Raw genomic sequence first — 23,290 nt, 5'->3', positions numbered from 1 at the left:
AAAATGCCACTTCAAAGGTAACACCAGATGCCTTTATATTGTGATACAGTTTTTAAAGGTGTTACTTACTAAATTAGCTTCAAGTTCAATGTTGAGTTATAGAAAAAAAATGAATTAAAATGTTGGAAATGTTGTTTCTCCTTCTCATAAATGTTGTAGTGGAGGGCTCATACGGCAGTTCCACTCACATCACTGACCCATCCATGCCGTTGCTCAGCCATCTTCAATCTCTAACCTCCAACAGTAAGATAGCATTCCAGCTTTCAGGAAGGAAGATATGATAAAGGAAAGTCACTTCTTCACAGAAATCATTTGCACATTTGCTTATATCTCACAGGACAAAAATCAATTGCATGGTCCCAGCCACGTGTGAGGGAGACTATGACGTGCAGCCTATTCAGGGCAGCCAGGTGTACGGGTACAGTGTTACCCTGTAACACTAGAATAGATGCTGGGGAAAACTAGCAATTTCTGTAAAAATTACTGAATGAATAGGTAGAAAGATAAAAGACCTATAACCTATTCAAATAAGTATGCTTATTTTATGTATAATTTTAAAATGATGTATAACTTAAAATGTTATGTAATGGCCCTTCCTTTCAAAGGAAGCAGCAGAAATATTGTCATTTACTGATAGGGCCCATCACTTGTCTCCAAATTTAAGACTCTGCTCTAGGTGTTTATTCACTGCAACTGGAAATGAGTAAAGCCATTAAAAAGAATTATTGCATCCCATTACTCCAGAATACAACATAGTTCCAGGGAAGAAAAACAGTTATCACACATGAATATTTGATTAAACCATTGAACATGCCCTACCTATATGGCGCTAACACATTTTTTAGGGAATCTTAATTGCAGAGCATTGTGCACACACCCTATATTTTCTATCCCATCATCTCTCGGACAGCTTCACCGTGCGCACCATAGAAATATTTCATCATAGGCTTTAATTGCCTATATTTTATGGCTGCTGCCAACATAAGGGTCAAACAATTAATCACTTCTGCACTTAGTGAACATACTAGGGCCTTCGAAAAATTTCAATCTTGTTCATTTCTCCAAAAGGTTTATTTGAATGCAGGGAGGTACATTTTGATGAACTACCTTCCCCACTCTTGCAGCGGTTAAACTAAAAGCATTTATCCACAAGAAGAAAAACCCACTTGCAGCACAATACACCTGGAAGTTACAACAGCGACTAAAACTAGCAGACGCAGGTGAAAGACTTTTGCAATGTTTTCAATAAAATGCCAAAGAAATGCTGTATATTAAGCATGTGATTACACCATTTTTCAAAACTGCAGTTGCCTGTTTAGAAACAAGAGAATGCTCTGCGTTGATGATAGTTTTAAACAAAAGTGCCACAAGTTGAATTGAACAGCAAGCAAACTTTCTACAGATTTCCAAAAAATGTGCTGGGCTCAATTCTTTGCTTATGTTCAGGATCCTTGGTTATCATCTGTACTTTCAACTTGGCTGTGTTCTGGAAAATTTCCCTGCATTGCTCTAAGTATTCAGTTACTCTGGAGGGAAATATGTGTTATCAAAAGCAATGTTTGTTCAGAATGCTGCTTGACAGATAATCTTAGACTCTTGCCTTTTAAAATAGATTTCAGGATCTCATCTCTGTTATGTCTAGTCATGCCAAACTATACTTATTTCTAAGCTGCTAAATAGAAAAGTTTGCAATGTCTTACAGCACTGATTGGCCCAAGAAGGGGAAATGCTCTCCTGTGAAGAGAGGGGAAAAAATCAAGTGCAACAATTAACGAATGAGATCACAGCACGATAAACCTAAATCTTACCTCTGAGGGTCACACTGTCACATTCATCCTGCGGAAAGCTCAACATTTCTAATGTAGTTGTTCCAGGTAACATTTTTACCTGATGAAAAAGGATGCCAAAAAGTTTCAAGTAGAACCTCAGATTATCTATCTTCTATCCCAGCAGAGATATGGCTTCACCCATAGATCAAATATCAAAATAATTTCACTAAAATATTGTACAATGAAATAAGTTTCTTGCCAGCCCCGGCTGGCGTAGCTCAGTGGATTGAGTGCGGGCTTGCAAACCAGAGGATCGTGGTTCAATTCCCAGTCAGGGCACATGCCTGGGTTGCAGGACGGTTCCCTGCAGGCCAACTCCCAGCAGGAGATGCACGAAAGGCAACCATACATTGATGTTTCTCTCCCTCTCTCCTTCCCCTCTAAAAATAAATAAATAAATAAAATCTTTAAAAAAAGTTTCTTGAATAAGGAGGGTAAATTTTAAATGATGGGGAAAAGCAAAAATATTAATAATATAATTTCAGCCCTGGCTGGTGTAGCTCAGTGGATTGAGTGTGGGCCTACGAACCACACGATCGCGGTTCAATTCCCAGTCAGGGCACATTCTTGGGTTGCAGGCCAGTTCCCAGCAGGGGACTCACGAGAGGCAACCATACATTGATATTTCTCTCCTTCTTTCCTTCCCTTCCCCTCTAAAGATAAATAAATTAAAATAAAAAAATATGTAAAAAAATAATAATAATATAATTTCAAAGTTTTTTGACATATCAGTAAATTACTACCTGATAATGATTAAGTAAATGATTTTGTACCCTCTCTTATTAGGGGCTAGTCCTAATTGTGAACTGAATCTATTCTAGCATTATTTTCTTACGCTCAATATTTGTCTTAGAAATTCAAGTAGACATTAAAATCTCTGTGACCACATATTCTAGTATCAGCCTCACAAACAAGCAAACTCTCCTTTCTGTGAAGTAACCCTGACCTCCATAGATGCAGACAGCTTCATTGTGATTGTCAGTGTCCTTTTACAACCTCCATGCCCACTTTGCTCAAATCATATTGCTAAACCTTAGTATATAGAGTGTGTGTCTCAACTGATTTTCATTGAAGAAATAATTAATGTCCCCCAAAGTGCCCATATAAAAGATTGCAGCATCTTTACCAAGTAAGCGTACACAACATGTAACATATACATTCTGGAAAAGAGTCTAATAACACTTGCAGTAAGTACAGAGACCACACTCTTAATTATTTCCACTGTTTGATTAATATGAAATACAGCACATGGTATACCTTCTATGCCATTTAATTACTGCAACATCTGATCCTACAGAATCTGACTCTAATCCCAATGCCCACAGAAGTTCTACTGCAGGAGTTAAAAATTGTGTCTGTCATCCTGAAAAAAACTTCTCTGGGTAACTCAGTCTCAATCTTACATTTCCCTCTGGAAACGCAAACAAAATGATGTATTTTTGCTGCAGAGCCTCACCACCTGCTACAACTACTCAGGGTGTGACATGGTGAATACTTTCTTAATGACACTACATTTTCGGTCTCACCCAAACATGTATTCTCTAAATGCAAATTTCTCTCCATCTTTGGACAAATAAAAATGACTACTCGAATGCCTCCAACCAGTGCAACATATCACTTATTCAAAACCGAATGGCATGAGGACGCCAGACCAGCATTGATCACTACAATGAAATGAGGGCAGAGACACAAGTGCTTATGGTGAGTGATTGCACTGAGTGAAGAGTGTTTTAGGAGCATGTTAATAGCCTTCTAAGATGCGTGCAAGGGGAGGAGGATTTGGAATTTAATACGATCCCCAAACCTCATTTTCTCTGAAACAAATATGCATGGCACATTTGTAAAAACAGGTGCTCCGGATATTTTGGAAATTCTGCATCTTGACAATACAAATTATTCGTTTTTGTGTCATCAGAATAATAAATAATTACAAATATTAAAAATACAAATTTTGACACTTCTAGGAACCAACAACAGAAAACAGCCAGATTTTTAGGTAAACATATTTTTAAACTGAACTTTTTTAAAACAAGCATCATTGTATTTTGTGCTTATTGTAAACAAGACAATTTCAAATTTATACTAGTTCATAAACAAATATACTCTATTTTAAATTTGAATTTATAAAGAAAAATTTTAAGTTAATAGTTACAACTATTTTCCCAAATCTATTGCTATCATGAATTTGTATTTTTTGGTGTTACATAATCCTTGATATTTTAGCAAAGTCTGCATGTTACTATTCCATAAATACCTACCACATGTTACTGAATATCTTTTTCTCTGTTTCCACTTCCAACATTCTACTGAGCAGAGAAACAATAAATAGGGCCCCATCCCAAAAACCTGTTCATAGTCCTGTAGTGTATGAGGTTTTAGACAGCAGGGATGAAGCATTCATCAAGGTGAAGTTTGGATCTTTTGTTTTCTTGATGCTAAGAGGCTGAAAAAACACTGAATGAAAATGTAGCTGTGGTGACACGCAGGCACCATCAACTCAACTTCCAGGTGATCTGATCGTTCTTGTGACAGTGTTTTCTTCTTTGCTCATCTGTACAGCAAATTGTGAGTGTAAGAGAATTGGCTACTTAACTCTGTTTCTGTGATTATAAGTTCCCCAAAAAACAAAAATGATTTAAAATCAAATTTTTAAACTGGCTTTATTAAACTGAGTAATCCCCATCTCATCCTAAGGCTGCCTATGGCCTAAACCTTGGAATTTGAAAATATATTATGTTATGTTACAAAGGAACTCTGAAGATTGAATGAAGGTCACATACCTTAGGGAGTGTACCATGCACTGTCTGGGTTTGCCCAATATAACCATACGGGTCTTTCAAAATTGGAAGAGGGATGAAAGGCAAAGAGATATAAAGATGGAAAAAGCAGGAGTTACTCAAAGAATGAGAGGGAACTAAGCTGTCAGTGCTCACCTTGAATATGGGAGAAGGAAGCCAACAGCCATGAGGTGTGGGTGATCCCTAGAAGCTGAGCTGGACAGCCAGCAAGGAATGGGCACCTGGGACACAGCCCAGCAGGTACCTTGATTTCACACTTGTGAGATTCTAAGCAGAGATGCAGTAGAACCACACTGTTCAGACTTCTGTCCATGGAAATTATAGATGATAAGTGTATTTTATTGAAATTTAGTGTATTTGTGGCAATTCGTTATAGCAGCAATATAAAACTAATATAGTATGTGACTAACCAACTAGATATCTGGTCTTGGTTATTCTCTAATACTTGCTAAGCTCCTATATTTATAAAAAATAGTATTAATTTTCATTTCAAAATTTTGAATTTATATGTAATAATAATTCAAGATAGTTTATTGTACCATTAGTTTACGTAAGTATATACGTAACTGTATTATTGCACTATTACTGCCAAAACAGACTGCCACAAATTTAGTTCCTTAAAACCACCAATTTAGTATCCTATATTTCTATAGTCAGAAATACAATGTGGTCTCACTGGGCTAAAATCAAGGTGTTAGTAGATCTGAATTTCTTTCTGAAAGTTTCTGGGTAGAATCCATTTCTTTAGCTTTTCCAGCTTCTAGAGGCTGCCTGCATTGCTTTGTTCATGGACTCCTCCTCCATCTCCAAAGCCAGAAACCTGGTATCTCTCTGACCATTATTGCATAGTCACATCTCCCTTTAACCATTGTTGGGCAAGGTCCTTCTTCTGCAAGGACTCATGCAATCAGATTGGCCTCACACATGTAACCCAGAGTAATTTCCCCATCTCAAGGTCTCTATCTTTAATCACAACTGCAAATTGCCTTTTGCCATGTAAGGTGACATAGTCACAGGTTTTAGAGGTCAAGATATGGACCTCTTGAAGGGTGATCATTATTCTACCTAATACAGAAAAAATATATAATCATTACACACTCAAGACAAGCTTAATAATTTCCTCATTTTTTCCTGCAGAATGAGTGACAGGGCTATGCAAAATATGGCTAAAAGTCTCTATTCTGATTCATAATCTTATGACTTGTGAGTCCTACACTAACCTTGCTTCATTGCTGTCTGTGTCAAGATGAGGTTTTTTTGTATTTACGCTTCTTAATTTCAGTATTAAAAAGTATAAATACATGTTCATTAATCAAGCAACGCTCCATTTGTATACAATGTATTGATAATGTTTATTAGGAGTTTTTGCAGACTGTACAACCCTCAGAAAACGTCAGCTAAATAATGCTGTCTGTTACATATGCAAATATTGTTTTTCACATACAATTTTAAGAACTCCTTCTATTTCTGTTCACAAAGGCTCAGAGACCTGTCTCTTGGAATCCAAAACTTGAGCTGCTTTGTGACTGTAGACCCTGTGTGCTCTGCTCTGTTTTCTCTGCTACATGAAGGAAACTGAGAGAAAATAGATTTCTTATTGATTCACATTTGTACTCCATGATGTCTTATGATTTTAGCTGTAAGAAACAAATTGATAGATACTTTCTCATTGTTTTTGCCCCCCCCATACACACACACACACACACAGAGATACACATATCACTCCAATGGCTTGTACGCATGCTTTGTTTACTTCATGAAATCAGGAAGCTTAGGGTGTAGGGGTGTACTTCCCAGCACTGCCCCAGAGCTCCGAGTCTCTATCCCGTTTTCTTCATGCACTGGCATTGTTGGATGTGCACAGTAAAGAATCCAAGAAAAATGTTTTTCCTTTTCTCTACAAAAAAAAGGAAAGCAATGTTTAGCATGTTTGTGAAATAAAGATGCCACTGTGAGGTAAGATTAATCTGAGTAATGTTTAATACCTTACTTGTTAGAATATTTTATAGAACTTACTGATCATGATTAACAATGAGGGTAGTACCTTTTTGTTAGAATGCTGTATTTAATATAGTGTTTTACAAAAATAGACATGCTTAAATTTTTTAAAAATCTAAAAACGTCCTGATGGAATTCCTGTAAATATCACGCTCCATTTATAAGATACTTTGCAACAAGTAGTTTTAAAAGCATCTATTTAACAAATGGAAATCACCTTGATTCTTGCTGTTGAAAAATCACCAGTTTACAGTATTTTAAAATAAGTAAAGAATAGAATAGTATTCCATTGTCCTTAAAGTATGATTGGATACGGTTTATTTTTAAAAGATTTATTTACGTATTTTTAGACAGAGAAGAAGGAAGAGAGAAAGAAAGAGAGAGAGATGTCATCAATTTGAGAGAGAAACATGGATTAGTCACCTTTCATACGTGCCTCACCTGGGGACCGAAACTGCGACTCAGGCATGTGTCCTGACCAGGAATGGAATGAAGAACTTTGACCTTGAGGGTTGAAGCCCAACCACTGAGCTGCACTGGTCAGGGCTATAGTTAATTTTACATGGCTACTACTTTTAATGGAATATCCTTTGCCTTGTATTTACTTCAATCCTGTATTAAAATAACAATACAAAGTACTCTGTGTATTTAAAACATGGGAATATTAAAACGTAACAAATTCTGTCTCATAGGAAAAGATGGCATCACTAACAGAAATATCTAACTGGATATAGATGACTACACATCTTGATGTCCAAGATAGCAATCTACTTTGAAATTTAAAAATATTGCTAATTATCATAAATAGCAATAACATTTAACTAAGTTGTTTTATGGTTACTATCATACCATTTATTCAACATAGCATTAAACTATCATTAGTCATTCGTGGACAATTTATGGGGCTAAGAAATATCCAGGTAGCTAGTAAAACATTATCTCTAGGTATGCATGTGAGGGTGCTTTTAGAAGAGACTGTTGTATCAATCAATAGACAATGTAAACGGGATCACTCTCCCTGATGTTGGGGGGCCATCATTCCATCAGGTGAAGGCCAAATAGTACAAAAAGACGGAGAAAAGGCACATTCTCTCTCTCTGCTAGAACTGGCATATCCATCCTCTCCTGCCTTTGAACATTGCTGTTCCTGGCTCTCAGGCCTTTGGGTTTGGACTGGAACTATACCCCTGGTTTTCCTGGGCCCCAGTTTACATATAAGTGATCAATCATAAGACTAAGGCTTCATAATCATGTGAGATAATTCCTTATAATAATCTCTTGTTATATATCTATATCTATCCTATTGGTTCTGCTTCTTTGGAAAGTCCTGACTAGGATACTCTGCAAAAGGCAATGTGCTGAGTAATAGAAACATAACAATGAACAGAACACAGTATTTGTTGTATTGGAACTCAAAGTTTAATTTTCACTGCCTCCCAGAACAAAGTCTGATCACACTGTAATTGGAGAAACCCCCAAAAGGACATAATTAATATGGTAAGGAAAAAATATATTGTCAAAGTTGAACAAGGTACATCTATTTAATAAAATCCCCCCAATTTAGAGGAGTATACTAATCAATAAATATATAGAGTAATACCTCTCATGAAAGACAAAGTCAATAGCTACTATAGCTATGATTATTTACAAGGTTTACACACTTCCTCTTTTGTAATATCTTTTCAAAATTCAAGAACAGTATCACCTAATGTTCAAGAATATTATCATCTCATACTAGCTGGTTGGCTGTTTCCTTCTCTCTTTTTTCTTTACTTTTGTCTATAAAAGTGTATCTTAGTCAAAACTTAAATGTCTGGCCAAGACAAAGGGAACTGGATGAGGTGTACCTTCTTGCATGAAACAACAACAGAATTAGGTCTAATTTATGAAACATTTTTAAGGGAAATGCAATTTGTTGCACAATGAGATACTAATATACACCTATTAGCATAGTTAAAATTAAAATAGTTGATCCTCTAAATTGCTAATGAGGAGAATGTGGGAGAACTGTAACTTTCTTAGACTGTTGGTAAAAATGGAAAATGATGCAACCACATTGGATAAAATTTTTGCAGGTTCTTTAAACAAAAAAAATATCTATAATTTAATGTAGCCATTTCACTCCTCAATGTTCACCCAACATTAATGAAAGCATATGCTATATAAAGACTTGTATATGGATGGTCATGACACCATCATTTGTAATAGCCCAAATGGGAAACAACTAGTTTTCATCAACAGTGAGGGATAAGCCGACTTTGATATACTCATGCAATGAAATACTACACATCAATAAAAATAATGAGCTTTTGTAGCATACTACAATGTAATTATATCTCAAACAACTATGCTCAGTGAAAGAATCCAGATCCAAAAAAGTAGATACTATTTGATTCCATTCACATAAAAGTTTAGAAAATAAAAACTAATCCATAATGGCAAAAAGCTAGCCAATGATGGTCTGAAGTCAACAGTGGGATACAATGGGTTTAGGCTGGAATGAAGGATGACTTAGTAGCACAAGAAAACTTTTTCAGGTAATGGATATTATATATTCATTTATCTTGACATTGCAGGAGGTTTCACAAGAGTAAAATGCTGCAGAATATATTAAAATGGCAGTAAAATGATGTACTTTATTTGTATATCAATTGTACCTCCATAAAACTAATAAAAAAAATCTAGTAATGAATGACGCCTAGATGTCTCACTTAGCCAGCAAGATGCTTTTGTATAATCTTGGCTAAAATATTAACTGTAAGAGTATTTGCTATCGACAGTAAAAACACATTTTTTTCTATAGGCAAATAAGCTCTGAGTATGTGATGTCTTGAATATCCACTGACTGCTTCATGATGTTACACAGGATTTTTAAAATATTCAGGAGACTGTAGGTGTAAATACTTAAAAGAGACTGTCATTCCCTCGGCTGAAATCTCTAATAAATGGTGATAGCAGCAAAGTATATTAGAAGGGTTTGTTCCAAAGGCAGTTATATTTTTAGTGGTGAGAAAGGGGCACTTTTATAGAGTGTATGGGGAACTGCAGAATTTGTTAGTTTAGCATTTCCATCTAATGAATTGCACTGATATGCCAACAGGATATCTGGAATTGGCTCTCTCCACACATCGGGCCTAAGAACTTGGAAATTCATGATATTTTGAGTTCCAGAAAAAATAAACTAAATATGCATTTTAGAAAGTATGCATTTTATAAAATTCAAAAACAGCAAAATTTGTATAGAATCTTTTAATTATAGATTTTCAAAATGCACACCTGTATTATTTCTTTAATATAGTCAATTTAAGTTCATGTGCATGGTGTGAAATACTGTACAGCTCACTAAGGAATTTCTTTGAATTCCTATATTTCCTGGGTTTGAATTTTATCAAGTTGCATTGGCAAATATTATTACTGGAAATGTCAGTTTCTCAGTTATAAATTCACAGATATTGGTGTAAAAGAATGACCTCATTTATTTAGATGTTCAGCGCTCTTGAGAAGAAAAAGAGTAGACACACAAAATAGCACACTGAGTAACTCTTTAAAGTTTCACACTTTCAAACATATATGTGAAAAGTTTACTCCAAAATTTAAAAAGTTCTATTGAACTCAAAACTTTGAAAAGAAAGTTATTATTTTACAACTATTTTCTAAAGGAAACTTATTTTTCATAACATACAGATATTAAAACATTGTTTCTCTAATGGAGTTATTTTCTTTACATTATGTATCTGCTATTTTGAAGGGCTTTATATTGACAAGCATATATTTCAGCCTTCTCAGTCTATACTTTTCATATGTACCTATTATGATGTAGTATTAAATTATATGGTTTAGTGCATAACTCCCTATTATTCTACTTACCGAGCAATAAATTATCTGTTCCTTGTGTTTATCACAAATTTTGTTCTGCAGGAAATCATTATCTCTAAAAACAAACTTTCTAAGCTTTCCTTTCCAATATCTGTGTCTTAATTTCAGCCTATTCAATGGAAAAATATTATAATGAATATAAAAATATAAAAGAAACCTACAACAACAGAGTTAGCTCCTAAGAACTCTTTGTCTGGCTAATCACCAATTTTGTTATCTATTCTTTTAGTTGGCATTGGACTCTCAACTCCTAGAGCAAGGATTTCATCTTTTGCATTAACTCCAATAAAATAATACAAATTACCAGTACAGAATCTTGAGAGACATTCCACGGTCATAATGATTTTTCTGCCTATTGGGGAGGAAGGGGTAGCAGGGCCACCACCATTTATGCTGTTCTTTCAGTTTATGTTCCACACATCAGGGGTGATCATACATCTGGTTGATGGTGTTTCAATGAGTTTATTATTATAGTCTAAAAATTGAATACCAGAGATGTATAGTTTTGCTTGAGACACCTATAGGCATTCATCATTACATAAAGGATGACTATTTCCTAAAGAGAAGCCAATTCTCTTACCAAGAAAGTAGAGAACATTCACTAATCCCTATTTACATTTAAAGAAACAGCGATTGCACTAAACAGCAACATCCACTTTGAAGACACCATTCAGTTCATTTAAATAAAATGCAAATATGTATTATGTACTAATATTTTTAAACTATACTATGCTAGATGTCAAATAAATATTTTCTTTAGTTAATATAAAAACCTGTTCTAGTTCCTAAACAGCATTATTCTGGAACATGAAATCTTTCATTTTGATATGTAGTATATTTCTTGTGTTTGAAATTCTGTCACCCTCGCCCTGGCTGGAGTAGCTCAGTGGATTGAGCACAGGCCTGCGAAGCAAAGGATCGCGGTTCAATTCCCAGTCAGGGCACATGCCTGGGTTGTGGGCCACTTCCCCGCAGGGGACACACGAGAGGCAACCACACCTTGGTATTTCTCTCCCTCTCTCTTTCCCTTCCCCTTAAAAATAAATAAATAATTAATTAATTAAAAAAAAAAGAAATTCTGTCACCCTCAATCATTTTAAGTATAAAATTTTGTGCAACTTTACTAATAATCAGTTTTAATTTTCAATAAAATTAGTTCTAATAAAAATGTGTATCTGGGGAGAACTTTAAACAAACAACTTTGAGACAGTTTTCATGTTTTATGGCTCCATTTATCTTATGGCTTTCTTATATTATTTTCAAACTATCTTATGATTTTAAAAATTATTTTTGCATTTTTAATTTTTAAATGTTGTTCTCTCTGGGAAAATTACTTATTGGTATAAAAATATTGCCAAAATATTTAAGTTTAGTCTCAAGAAAAAAATGATAGTTCTATGAAAGGGTATCCACTCTGCATTACATTATAAAGGACTCTTCTTATAGATTCTGTGTAATTCATTTTTTATATTTATTTATCATTCTAAATGTTTAAAGACTGATGTAAACTGCAATCTTGGAGCAGCAGAAGGAAAGTAGGAGCTCCTACCTTTCACATCATGGATGGATCTGGAGAGCATTATGCTGAGTGAAATAAGCAAGGCAGTGAAAGACAAATACCATATGATCTCACCTTTAACAGGAACCTAAACAACAAAACAAATGAGCAAGCAAAATGTAACCAAAGACACTGAAATAGAGAACAGGGGGACAGTGACCAAAGGGGAGAGCAGGGGGAATTTCAGGGGAAAAGGGGAAGGATTCACAGAAACTAGTATAAAGGGCACATGGACAAAAAATAAAAAAAATAAGGGGGGTGGAAATGGGAGGGAGGTGGGGAGCACTGTGGGGGTGGGCTGGGATGGGAATAAAAGACAGAAAACTGTACTTGAATAATAATTAAATAAAAAAAACTACAATCTGGGAAAAATTATGAGAATGTTTATAAATACATGTTTTATTTCTCTGAATAACAATTCATTCACTTGGTTTTGCAGTAGGTCAAGTTTTGACATTAAAATTTGCCTGTGATGTTGCATGTCATGTCGATTCTTGCATTTTCAAAGTCTCTACAAGCACGCTTCACTTTTTAAAGCAGTAAACTTTCTCAAACCCTATTTAGGGACATAGCTTAATTACATTGACAGCATAAACACCTTGCTTAAGAAATTTTAAAAATCAATTTAATAGCAATGATGATAACAGGTAGAAAAATACAGTTTGAGAGGATCTTAAGTTTAATCTAGTCTAACCGTGCTTCTAACAAGCATGTGAATGCTATAACAATATCGATTTTACAACCACATTGTAAGTTTTGAGAGGTGAGTGTGATGGGAATAGGAGAATATATGAAACCAGGCAAGAGTATGACTGATGGCAGGGAAATCTTTTGAAAAGAAATGAAACAATTCACTTGAAACAATATGAAGATCTAAGTAAGAAAATAGAAATGAGAATGCAAAAAGATAGCTGTGGAGAATATTAACAATAACACATTCTGAAATGTTAATGTGGAAACAAAAGCAGAGATTTTTGAGAAAAAATAGAAGTTTCTTATTTTTGAAACACAAGAAATGATGTTTTCATTCTTTGAACTATAGAACAGAGAAGTTCCAAGTTGGAAGAAATCAGCAATCATTAGAGTAATTTTTAAGTTAACATAGTCCCCTTGTTATATACTAGTCATGACCTTTTTAGGTTCTTTCATTGGTTTCCTGCTATAACCTGAAATAACATTCATTACTTATATCCATCCAAATGATATCCAACTATAATGTCGCAATCATACCCGGTGAATGAAGTGCCCTTTAAATATTTTCACATCGTCTCAGCCTTTCTTTGAAATGATGTTATACATAAAACCAAAGCTATTCTGATTAGTTAAAGCTATCTACAAGAAAGGCATTGACTCAAGTTATTTTCATTAGAAAGTTAAGATAATTGGTACATTAGATAGAAAATATTTGATAGTTTATAGGCAATGATGATAGATGACAGATAGGTGATGATAGACAGATAGATAGATAGATAGATAGATAGATAGATAGATAATTAATGAAGACATCAGACAAAAAATTACATAAGTATCTGGTAAAGGTAGCTCTGCATCTGGTTATGCTGGTATGTATTCCGTAATTCTTGAATCCCACTGATGTTTGGAAATACAGAACTCCTTATAAAAATATTTAAATATGTTGTAAGGAAAAAGAAGACAAAGCAGCCATGAGAAGTATGTTCGATTTAATGTAGTACTGTGCTTTGTCACTGACTCTATCTGCCACTGAATTACAAATTGTTAGAAATACTGTCAGGAAACTTGGCATATAAAATTTTTGATATAAACTACTCAAGACATAAGCACACATGATTTTTATTCAGTAATGCCAAAATATAGACACCAGGGAGTGTCTGATACAGTAATTTTAAATTCAGGAAGCAGTAAAATATATTCAAGTCTTAGATGATCTTATATAAATAAATCATATTCTTATGAATAATTATATGAACAGACACTTAATATACCATAAAATATAATAGGAAAGTTTGGTGAATTTGCAACTATTTTTAAAAACACTCTTCACAGCCAGATATATGCAGTTATCCACTTTTTAAGTCATCTGTAATAATATACACTTATACATAAAGAAGCAGATGACACCTAGGACTATCTCACCCCAACATAGATAAACAGAAGTGGAAGAATTCTGATCGATATTAAGCAGCCAGAAACCACTAGTTTGCTCGAGGAAATAGAGATGAGGAGGAGAAAACAAGAGCTCCTCCCTGCCCACCCCTCTTTGGCAGCTGGTATGTCAGAACTAGGACTAAAACCCTGCTCTCATGACTTTAAACCACATTAACTTTTAAAATTATTCTTTGTAAGGCCCACAAATCTGTTATGTCTTATCAGTGAACTCACCAAAATGTCTACATCATACTATTAAGAGGTTTAGAGAGACTAGGGGTTGGGGAACTTGAAAAAAATAAATGTTTTTCACAGTTGGGCCCATGGATACTATGAACTCACAGTAAGAAAGAAGAGAGATGTTATGTTAACAGTTTTAAATGCATGATACTTTACCACATGGAAATTAACAATGAATTAGTTTTTAAAAAAAATTTCAGACTTTGTTTAAATTACCATATTGAAAGAAGAGCAAATGGTTCACACGAGAATGACTCACGAAGTGGCACCATCCTACCTTCCAGTAAATTATTTTCATAGGTTTAAAAGTAGAAAAAATCCAAAGACACTGAAATTCAGAACAGGCTGACAGGGACCAGAGGGGAGAGGGGAGGGAATTTCAGGGGGAAAGGGGAAGGATTCACAGAAAAAAGTATAAAGGACACATGGAGAACAACTAAGAGGGGTGGAAACCGGAGGGAGTTGGGGAGCATGGTGGGGGTGGGCTGGGATGGCAGTGGGGGACAGAAAACTGTACTTGAACAAGATATAATTTTAAAAATTAAATTAAATTTAAAAAATGGAAAAAAATACAATAACAAAATTGTTAATAAATATTATGAGGCAGGAAAAAAATTCAAAATACCATCCAAATCCTTGATCCCTGACCAGTGTATCTCAGTTAGTTGGGCATCCTTCTGCAAGGTGAAGGGTCTCCAGTTCATTACCCAGTCAGGGCACATACCTGGGGTGTGGGTTTGGTCCCAGTTGGGGCACATGTGAGAGGTGGCTAACCAATGTTTCTCTCTCACGGCTTTCTCTCTCACATCAATGTTTTTCTCCTATTCTTTCTCCTTCCCTTCTTCTTGCTCTAAAAAAATAAAATATTTTTAAAAATTACTTTAAAAAACAACTTTGAAACAATCACTTCAGTTCCACCCCAACTGTTAGAAATGTCAATGCAGAAAGATCGAAAGATCTCTACATTTCACATGGCTGACAGGATTTGGTTAGATCAATTGCTAATGGAAAGTGACTCTTCTCTCCCTTTAATTGTCTGAGCTTACTTGAGTCAGTATTAGGATTAGCTCTAAACAATTTGCTGAGGGTCACAATTTCCATAAAATCAATGTCCAAGAACAAGTTAGAAATGCTTTCATCTGAAGTAGAGATTTAAGTGAGAGTTCTTATAGGAATCAGTGAAAATAGTAGCTTGTATTCTGTGCAAGTTCACATGAGTTCCCCACAGGGAGGAACAAGCTATGTGGTTACATGCCAAGGAAACTAAAAAAGTTACCTACAGTAATTTTAATGTGGTGAAATAGTTTATCTGCCAGCAACTGTGTAATAATGAGCTTCTGCAGCTTCAGGGTCAACACTTAGCTTTTGCCTCTCTTTTCATAACTGCTGAAAAATAATTCAGAAAAAAACTTGAAAATACCTTGGTTTCTCATGGATTTTGGAAGTGAAGAATACCTGAATAGCAACACTCTGAAAATTGTTTAATGCTTTCAGTATTACTGGGCAAATACAAATGTATAATTTCTAGGGAAGTGTATAAACAAAAATTAAATAGATCCTGATATTTTAGTAATAGGTGATACTAGTTAGGCTGAGGCCAGTGCTGCCATGAGATTAGATGCTTCCATGGGGACACATGGGAGGCAACCACACATTGATCTTTCTCTCCTACTTTTTCTCCTTCCCTTCCCCTCTCTCTAAAAATAAATAAATAAATATTTAAAAATTAGTTAACTAATCATTAAAAAATTAAGTGTAAAAAAGAAATATTAACAGTAGGCTCCAGATTTTAATTGTGTCTTACTGCCTGCAAGACCATGCATTGATTAGTCACAAGAATTATCTAGATATTTCAGCACTATAGTTCTCTACATCTGTTCAATGGATATATTCCTGATTTCCTTTAACAATTGAATGTAAATATAGGTGTTCAGTGTTCAGCTCATTGCCTAACGTATTGCGCAAGTTGCTACAAAGGATCCATAGTGGTAATAGAAGTCATATCAAAATACATGCACAATTTTAGTACCTGTTGTCAAAAATGATCGAGCTGGAAAATAAGAGAAAATATTAAAACATATTTCAAAAATTTAAATGTCTACAGCACCAATTTTAGAAAAACCACTTTAGACCAAGTTATGTGATTCATCGCTGTCATTGGTTAAATGATGCCCTGCAAAGATGTATTCACACTTTTATTTCCAGAATAAAAGTGTGACTGTAACCTGATTTAGGGAAAAAATAATGGGGGGGGGTTGCAGATGCAATGAAGTTAACGATACTGACATGAGATAATCCTGGATCGTCTACTAAATTAAGTATCCTTATGAGAGACATACAAAGAAAGACACACAGAGAGAAGAAGGCGGCCACATGAGAAAAGGTAGAGAATATCCCAAGCCACCCAAAGCTGGAAATAAATCTCCCTTAGAGTCTCTAGTGGGAGTGCAGCCTCCAGAACTATAAGAATAAATCTCTGTTGTTTTAAGTCACCAAGTTTATGGTTGCTATGACAGCCTTAAGAAACTAAAACAGCTGTTTAAAAAATTAGTAGTTAAAAGAGAACACAGAAACTGCAAATATTGATATATTTATTGACCATGGTGTGCCTGCTATATATAAACTATTAGTATTCATAGAGGATGCAAAGCTCTTAGTAATTAGAAACATTTGTGATCTAGATAACTCTCAAAAATTAGTTTTTTCAATGTATTTAATTTCCCTTAACTTATATTGCCTGGATCAGTTTTGAAAAACACTTCATTTCTAGTAGAGATACCCATTATCAAAGTAGAAATGTCTAACATGTAAGGGTCCTGTTGGGAAAGAAAAAAATTTTCTCTCCCTTCTTAGGTTATGTGTGTCAGAGCATGTGAACTAAATTAGCAAAAGATAGATTGTGAAGACAAAAGGCAGAATGATTGTGTTAATATTTATGTGCACAGGAGTTCACAGAAAAGTAAAACTAAAAAAAGTAGTTAGATTTAGGGTGTTATAGTCCATTTTAATAAAGAAAAAAGTATTCTGTCTTCACGGGGTGACAAACTGTGATTAAGTTACTAGGAAACATGTGAGGAAAGTAATGAAATAGAAGGGTTGTTTTAGCAAGATGTGTTTATGCAGACTCATTTTGCTTCCAGCTCTCTGTCTCCAGCGATGAGTCATTCTCTTCCTGGTGAGGAAGACAGGAACACTTTCATAAGGGGAAAATTGTGCTGCCTTCACAAAGGGAAATTTATTTCCTACTTTGAAGCAGAAGGAGGGGAGGCAGGGAATCCTTCCTGCCTATTCTGGTTCTCAATTGTTATCGGTTCAAAATAATCCTTATGTTAAAGTCGCGTATTTTGAGATGGCATATTCTGGACCTTTTTAATTTCAAATGGTTATCTTATCTAAATTTTTTGTACCTTGAAGAAAATAACAAACTGCATAACATACACATACTTGTTACCACAATGTATGATGTTGATATCATATTGACATTCACTAGTTATCACGGGAAAACTAAGCTTACAATAGTTTTGCAATTGTATTTGGGAGGATAGTCAACCATCAAACTAACACTTGTCTGAATGAAGCTTGCCTTCTAAATCACTCTTCTATTGCCACGGAACCTGGTCTCACATAGCTCATTATGTTACTAAAAGTAATGAATTTGGCAAAAAAAGAAAAAAAAGGCATTTATAGTTTCATTGTGCTCTTATCATATTTCATTTTCATTTTTTGCTGTATGCACTCAACTACAATTTTTGTTTTTACAAGCTTTAAATGCCAGCAACCAGATAAGTGACAAACAAGCTGGCACAAGATTATTATTTTCTCTAGAAAGATATTCCTTAAAAATAGTCCCTAGATATTTAGGCAGCAGATGCTATCTAATAAGTTAAATTCCAGTGGCAGTCATGAGTGAGCAATGATTAAATTTTAAATCAAATCGTGTTCTCAGAAGTATCTTGATATTTTGTTTTATTTGTTAATTGCACTCTGAATGGTTCAAGCCTTGAAGTAATCAATGCAATTCCATGTGTCTACATTTAGTAAGAAATGTTCATTTGCAAGCTTTTACAGGTAATCAGTGAGACCTAGAATTATAAAATTCTTTTTATTCTGATTTAACATTCTAAAATATATTGAGCTCTTAATATGTTCAAGCTTCATAGCAGGTGAAAAGGATAAATACTAAATTATTCTTCCTTCTGGAAACAAAACACCTAATCTAATAAGAAAAACTAAAATTTAAGACTAAGAAATCCTCTATGGCATACGGACTTCAGAACCTGAAGAACTGATAGTCATTGCACAGTGAAAAAGGTGAAATACATTTGCAAACAGATCAGAGAAAGGCCAGTAGGAATCTGTCTGGGTGCACAAAGCAAGGACATGAGAATTCCATAAGCAAGATCAGAAATAGAACGGCTAAACCTAAAGGTCAGCAGGCTTTTCTACTTAGCAAGGATAACCCAACATTTATTGCTCATTTACTGCATTGTGAAGATGTGGAGGTACTGGAATTCTCATAGACTCTTTACGGTAGTATAAAATAGCATAGCCACCTTTTAAAACACTTCAAAATTTCTTGGAAAGTTATACCCAAACTTACAATATGCTGTAGCCTTTCAACTCCTTGGTATTTAACAAAAAAGAAGAAAGAAGACTCCCAGCCAAGATGGAGGTGTAGGTGGAAACACTGTGCCTCCACGCAAAATTAAGTTTAAAGACAACAAAATTTCAGTAACAAAAACACAACCAAAACAGACAGAAAATTAAACTGTAGGGAAGTCTGACAATGAACCATTCAGCCAGACCGGTAAGAGGGGCAGAGTCAGCAGCTGGCAAAGCCGGTCGGGTAGGAAAAAGCGGCCGGCCCGGCCCAGGTGCACAGGCGGCTGTTGGCAGATCCCAGGTGTGGGGTGGCAATGGGCAGACCCAGTGAGGGCGCAAGGCTGTGGGCTGACCGTGGCCGCACATTCATGTGCAGATAAACTAGGCAAAAAAAACAAGCAGTGAGACAGACTGTGCAAACCAGGGCCATGAAGACAGGAATTAAAGCCTAAAAGCACCAATAGGAAAACTTTAGGGGTTGAAATGTCAGGAGAAGCTCCCAGGCTCACAGAGAGTTTGTTGGAGAGACCCACACAATCCTGGAGGGTGCACAGGCCCACACACCCAGGAGCCAGCAGCAGGGCAGGCCCAGTTTGCTTGTGGGAAGCAGCAGAAGGGACTGAAATTCAAGAAAGAGTGGAACAAACACCATTGCCCCTCTCTGACCCCACCCCCACATACAGTCACAACCTAGCAACTGGGTCACCCCACCCTGGTGAACACCTAAGGTTCTGCCCCTCATACATAACAGGCACAAACAGACCAAAACATTATGCCTCAAGAAGAAGAACAGCGCAAAGCCCCAGAGCCAATACTTCTAAGCGACTAAGAGGTAGCCAACCTATCAGATACACAGTTCAAAATACTGGTGATCAGGATGCTCACAGAACTGGTTGATTTTGTCACAAATTAGAGGAACAAATGAAGGCTAACCTAAGTAAAATGAAGGGAAATGCACAGGAAACCAATAGTGATGGAAAGGAAACTGGGGCTCAAATCAAGGGAGTGGACCAGAAGGAAGAAAAAAATGCCCAAACAGAAAAGAATGAAGAAACAAGAATTCAAAAAAATGAGACACTTAGGAACCCCAGGACATCTTTAAACATTCCAACACCAAAATTATAGGGGTACCAGAAGGGGAAGAGGAACAACAACAAGTGAAAAGCATATTTGAACAAAGAATAAAGAAAAACTTCCCCAATCTGGCAAGGTAAATAGACTTCCAGGAAGTCCAGGGAGCTCAGAGAGTCCCAAAGAAGTTGGGAAGTTTTGTGTTCCAAGAAGGAACACACCAAGGCACATCATAATTACATTAGCCAAGACTAAAATGAAGGAGAGAATCCTAGAAGCATCAAGGGATAAGGGGACAGTCACCTACAAAGGAGTACCCATCAGACTGTCAGCGGATTTCTCAAAAGAACTTTACAGGCAAGAAGGAGCCGGAAAGAAGTATTACAAGTCATGAAATCCAAAGACCTACATCCAAGACTGCTCTATCTAGCAAAGCTTTCATTGAGAATGGAAGGGCAGATAAAGTGCTTCTCAGATAAGGTCAAATTCAAGGAGTTCATCTTCACCAAGCCCTTATTATATGAAATGTTAAAGGGACTTATCTAAGAAAAAGAAGATAAAAAATATGAACAGTGAAAGGACAGCCAACTCACAGTTATTAACAACCACACCTAAAATAAAAGCAAACTAAGAGCACAGCTAGATCAGGAGTAGAACCATAGAAATGGAGATCACATGGAGGGTTAGAAACAGGGGGGTGGGAGGAGGAGAAGGGAGGAGAAGGTACAGAGAATAAGTAGCATAGACAGTAGGTAGGTGGAAAATAGACAGGGGGACGGGCAAGAATAGTATGGGAAATATAGAATCTAAAGAACTTGTGACACATGGACATAAACTAAAGGGTGGAAATGGTGGGGAAGGGGGTGTGCAGGGTAGAGGGGAATGAAGGGGGGGAATGGGACAAGGTAATGGCATAATCAATAAAACATATTAAAAAGAAGAAAAAGAAGAAGAAGGAAGAAGGAGGAGAAATCAAGAAAAATACTTTTATGCAATTGTTTACAAAAGGTTTATTTGTAATAGTCTAAACTGGAAACAGCTTAAATATTCATCTATAGGTAAATAGTTAAACAAATTGTGGACTATTTATGCAGTAACGTAAAATTAAAATAATATATAATTTTCTTTAGTAGAAAGAATTATCTATTTCATACATGTCAACATGGACAAACCAAAAACAATCGCAATGAATCTAGAAACTCATTTCAAATGCAAAAATTTATTTTTGCTATTGTACAGAAATTAAGATTAAAGATAAACCAGTAAAATGTCTAGACCATAATAGAAGATTGTAATTTTATAGTCTTTGACAGGGAGGGAAGCTCTATAATAAAATAAATGAGCAATAATTTGACTACATTTAAATAGACATCAATGTTAGAGAAGTCTACCATGAAGTCAGTGAAAAGACAAACAGAATGAAGGAATATATTTGTAGCATATATAATTAAAAAATACACAGAACACATGAACTTTTCTTTAAAATCACACACAAAAAACAGAACCCAATAGAAAACTCGACAACAGCTTTGGAAAGAAACTTCACATAAAATAGTATCCAGAAGGACAATTAACAAACATATAAAAATATTCTCCAAATCTTTAATAATCAGGTAAATATAAGTTAATATCAAAGTAAGGTATCACTATATATTCACCAAAGTGGCTAAAATGCAGCAATCGGCAATGCTAGACTTTGGTATTATGCAAAGCAGCTGAAAAATGTACATACTACTATTGGGCATGCATATCTTAGAACCACTTTGGAAACTTTTAAGTGTTTGTTACATATTAAAATTAAACCTAACCTTACCCAGAACTTTCTCCCCTTGCCTTCCCTCCCCTCCCATTCCCTCCTTTTCCCTTCTCTCTCTTTCTCTCCCTCTCATTTAAAGACATCAGTTCATCGAGAGTAGAGTGCACTATGTATGTATGAATATTTGTGTATTTATTTATTTGGTATATTTAACAATAGGAAAAAACAAGAAAAATAAACACCAACAACGTGGATGAACTTTGTATCGTAAAACGTTGATCAAAGAAGCCAGACACAGAAGAGTACTTGTCATATCAGCCCAATTACATGGATCTCAAAAAGAAGTAAAACTACCCTCTGATGCTACTGGTTACAGGTATGATAGGTGTAGATGTAATGATGGAGAAGAAAGAGGGATAAAATTCAGTGATGCTAATAATGTATTTCTGACCTACTTGGGAGTAACTTGGATATTTTCACTTTCTACTAATTTCTTCATAGCAGTTATTTTTGCAATATTCTGAATACATGATTGTTAAATAAAACCAATTTCATTGTATTGCGGTTCATCACAAGATTTTTCAAATCACAAAGAATACAAATATGGGAATCATGAGAGGAAAGTGTAGTTAGGAAGGCAATATGACTGATGCTTAAGTCTAAGAAGAACAGGTGTTTCTGAGGTAGAAAGTGTAACAGCTTAGGAAACAATAATCAATGATATGCTATCTAACAACTTGTAAAGGTTAAAAATGAAGATCTGACTCCAGAGAGCAAATAGCTGGAAAACATTATGCTTACTTGTTTCACAAATACCCCTCTAGCATAGCAATGGGCATATAGCGTGGGCAATGCCTTATTTTTATTTCATGATCTTCAGGGGTTTAGATAATGGATATGTTAAACATGGAAAGCAAATTTTAATCAACATATACACACTTGCATATTACCTAGTTTTAAATGTTTAAATTTTCCCATTCAGATAAATGTATAATAATATCTAAGTCAGAATTGCTTATTGGAACTTGAACCCAATACATATATTTTGTTATAACAGTAAACACATATTTGATAACAAATACTAGCAATTGTGAAATAGATTTCAATTGATGAATAACATAAGTATCTCCTTGTTCATGAACTCTGAAGATATTGGTGCATATATATATATATGTGTGTGTGTGTGTGTGTGTGTGTGTGTGTACACACACATATATGCACACATGCATGTAGTCTAAAGTAAAGATTTACATTGTGAAGTGTATGCTTGGGAAATAACACGTAGATACACCCACCTTTTCTGAAAAGAAATACCAATTGTCACTTCAAGTGTCACATTTCTAGATATCGAGACTTTAATACAAGTCCTTTTGTATTTGGGATGCCAGTGTATTAGCAGATCAGTCCCTCTCGTCTGAAACCCAACAGCCCAATA

Source organism: Sturnira hondurensis, unplaced genomic scaffold, assembly GCF_014824575.4.
Source record: "Sturnira hondurensis isolate 20B ecotype Veracruz unplaced genomic scaffold, ASM1482457v3 Scaffold0008710, whole genome shotgun sequence".
Taxonomy (NCBI): Eukaryota; Metazoa; Chordata; class Mammalia; order Chiroptera; family Phyllostomidae; genus Sturnira; species Sturnira hondurensis.
This window is presented reverse-complemented; position numbering follows the sequence as displayed.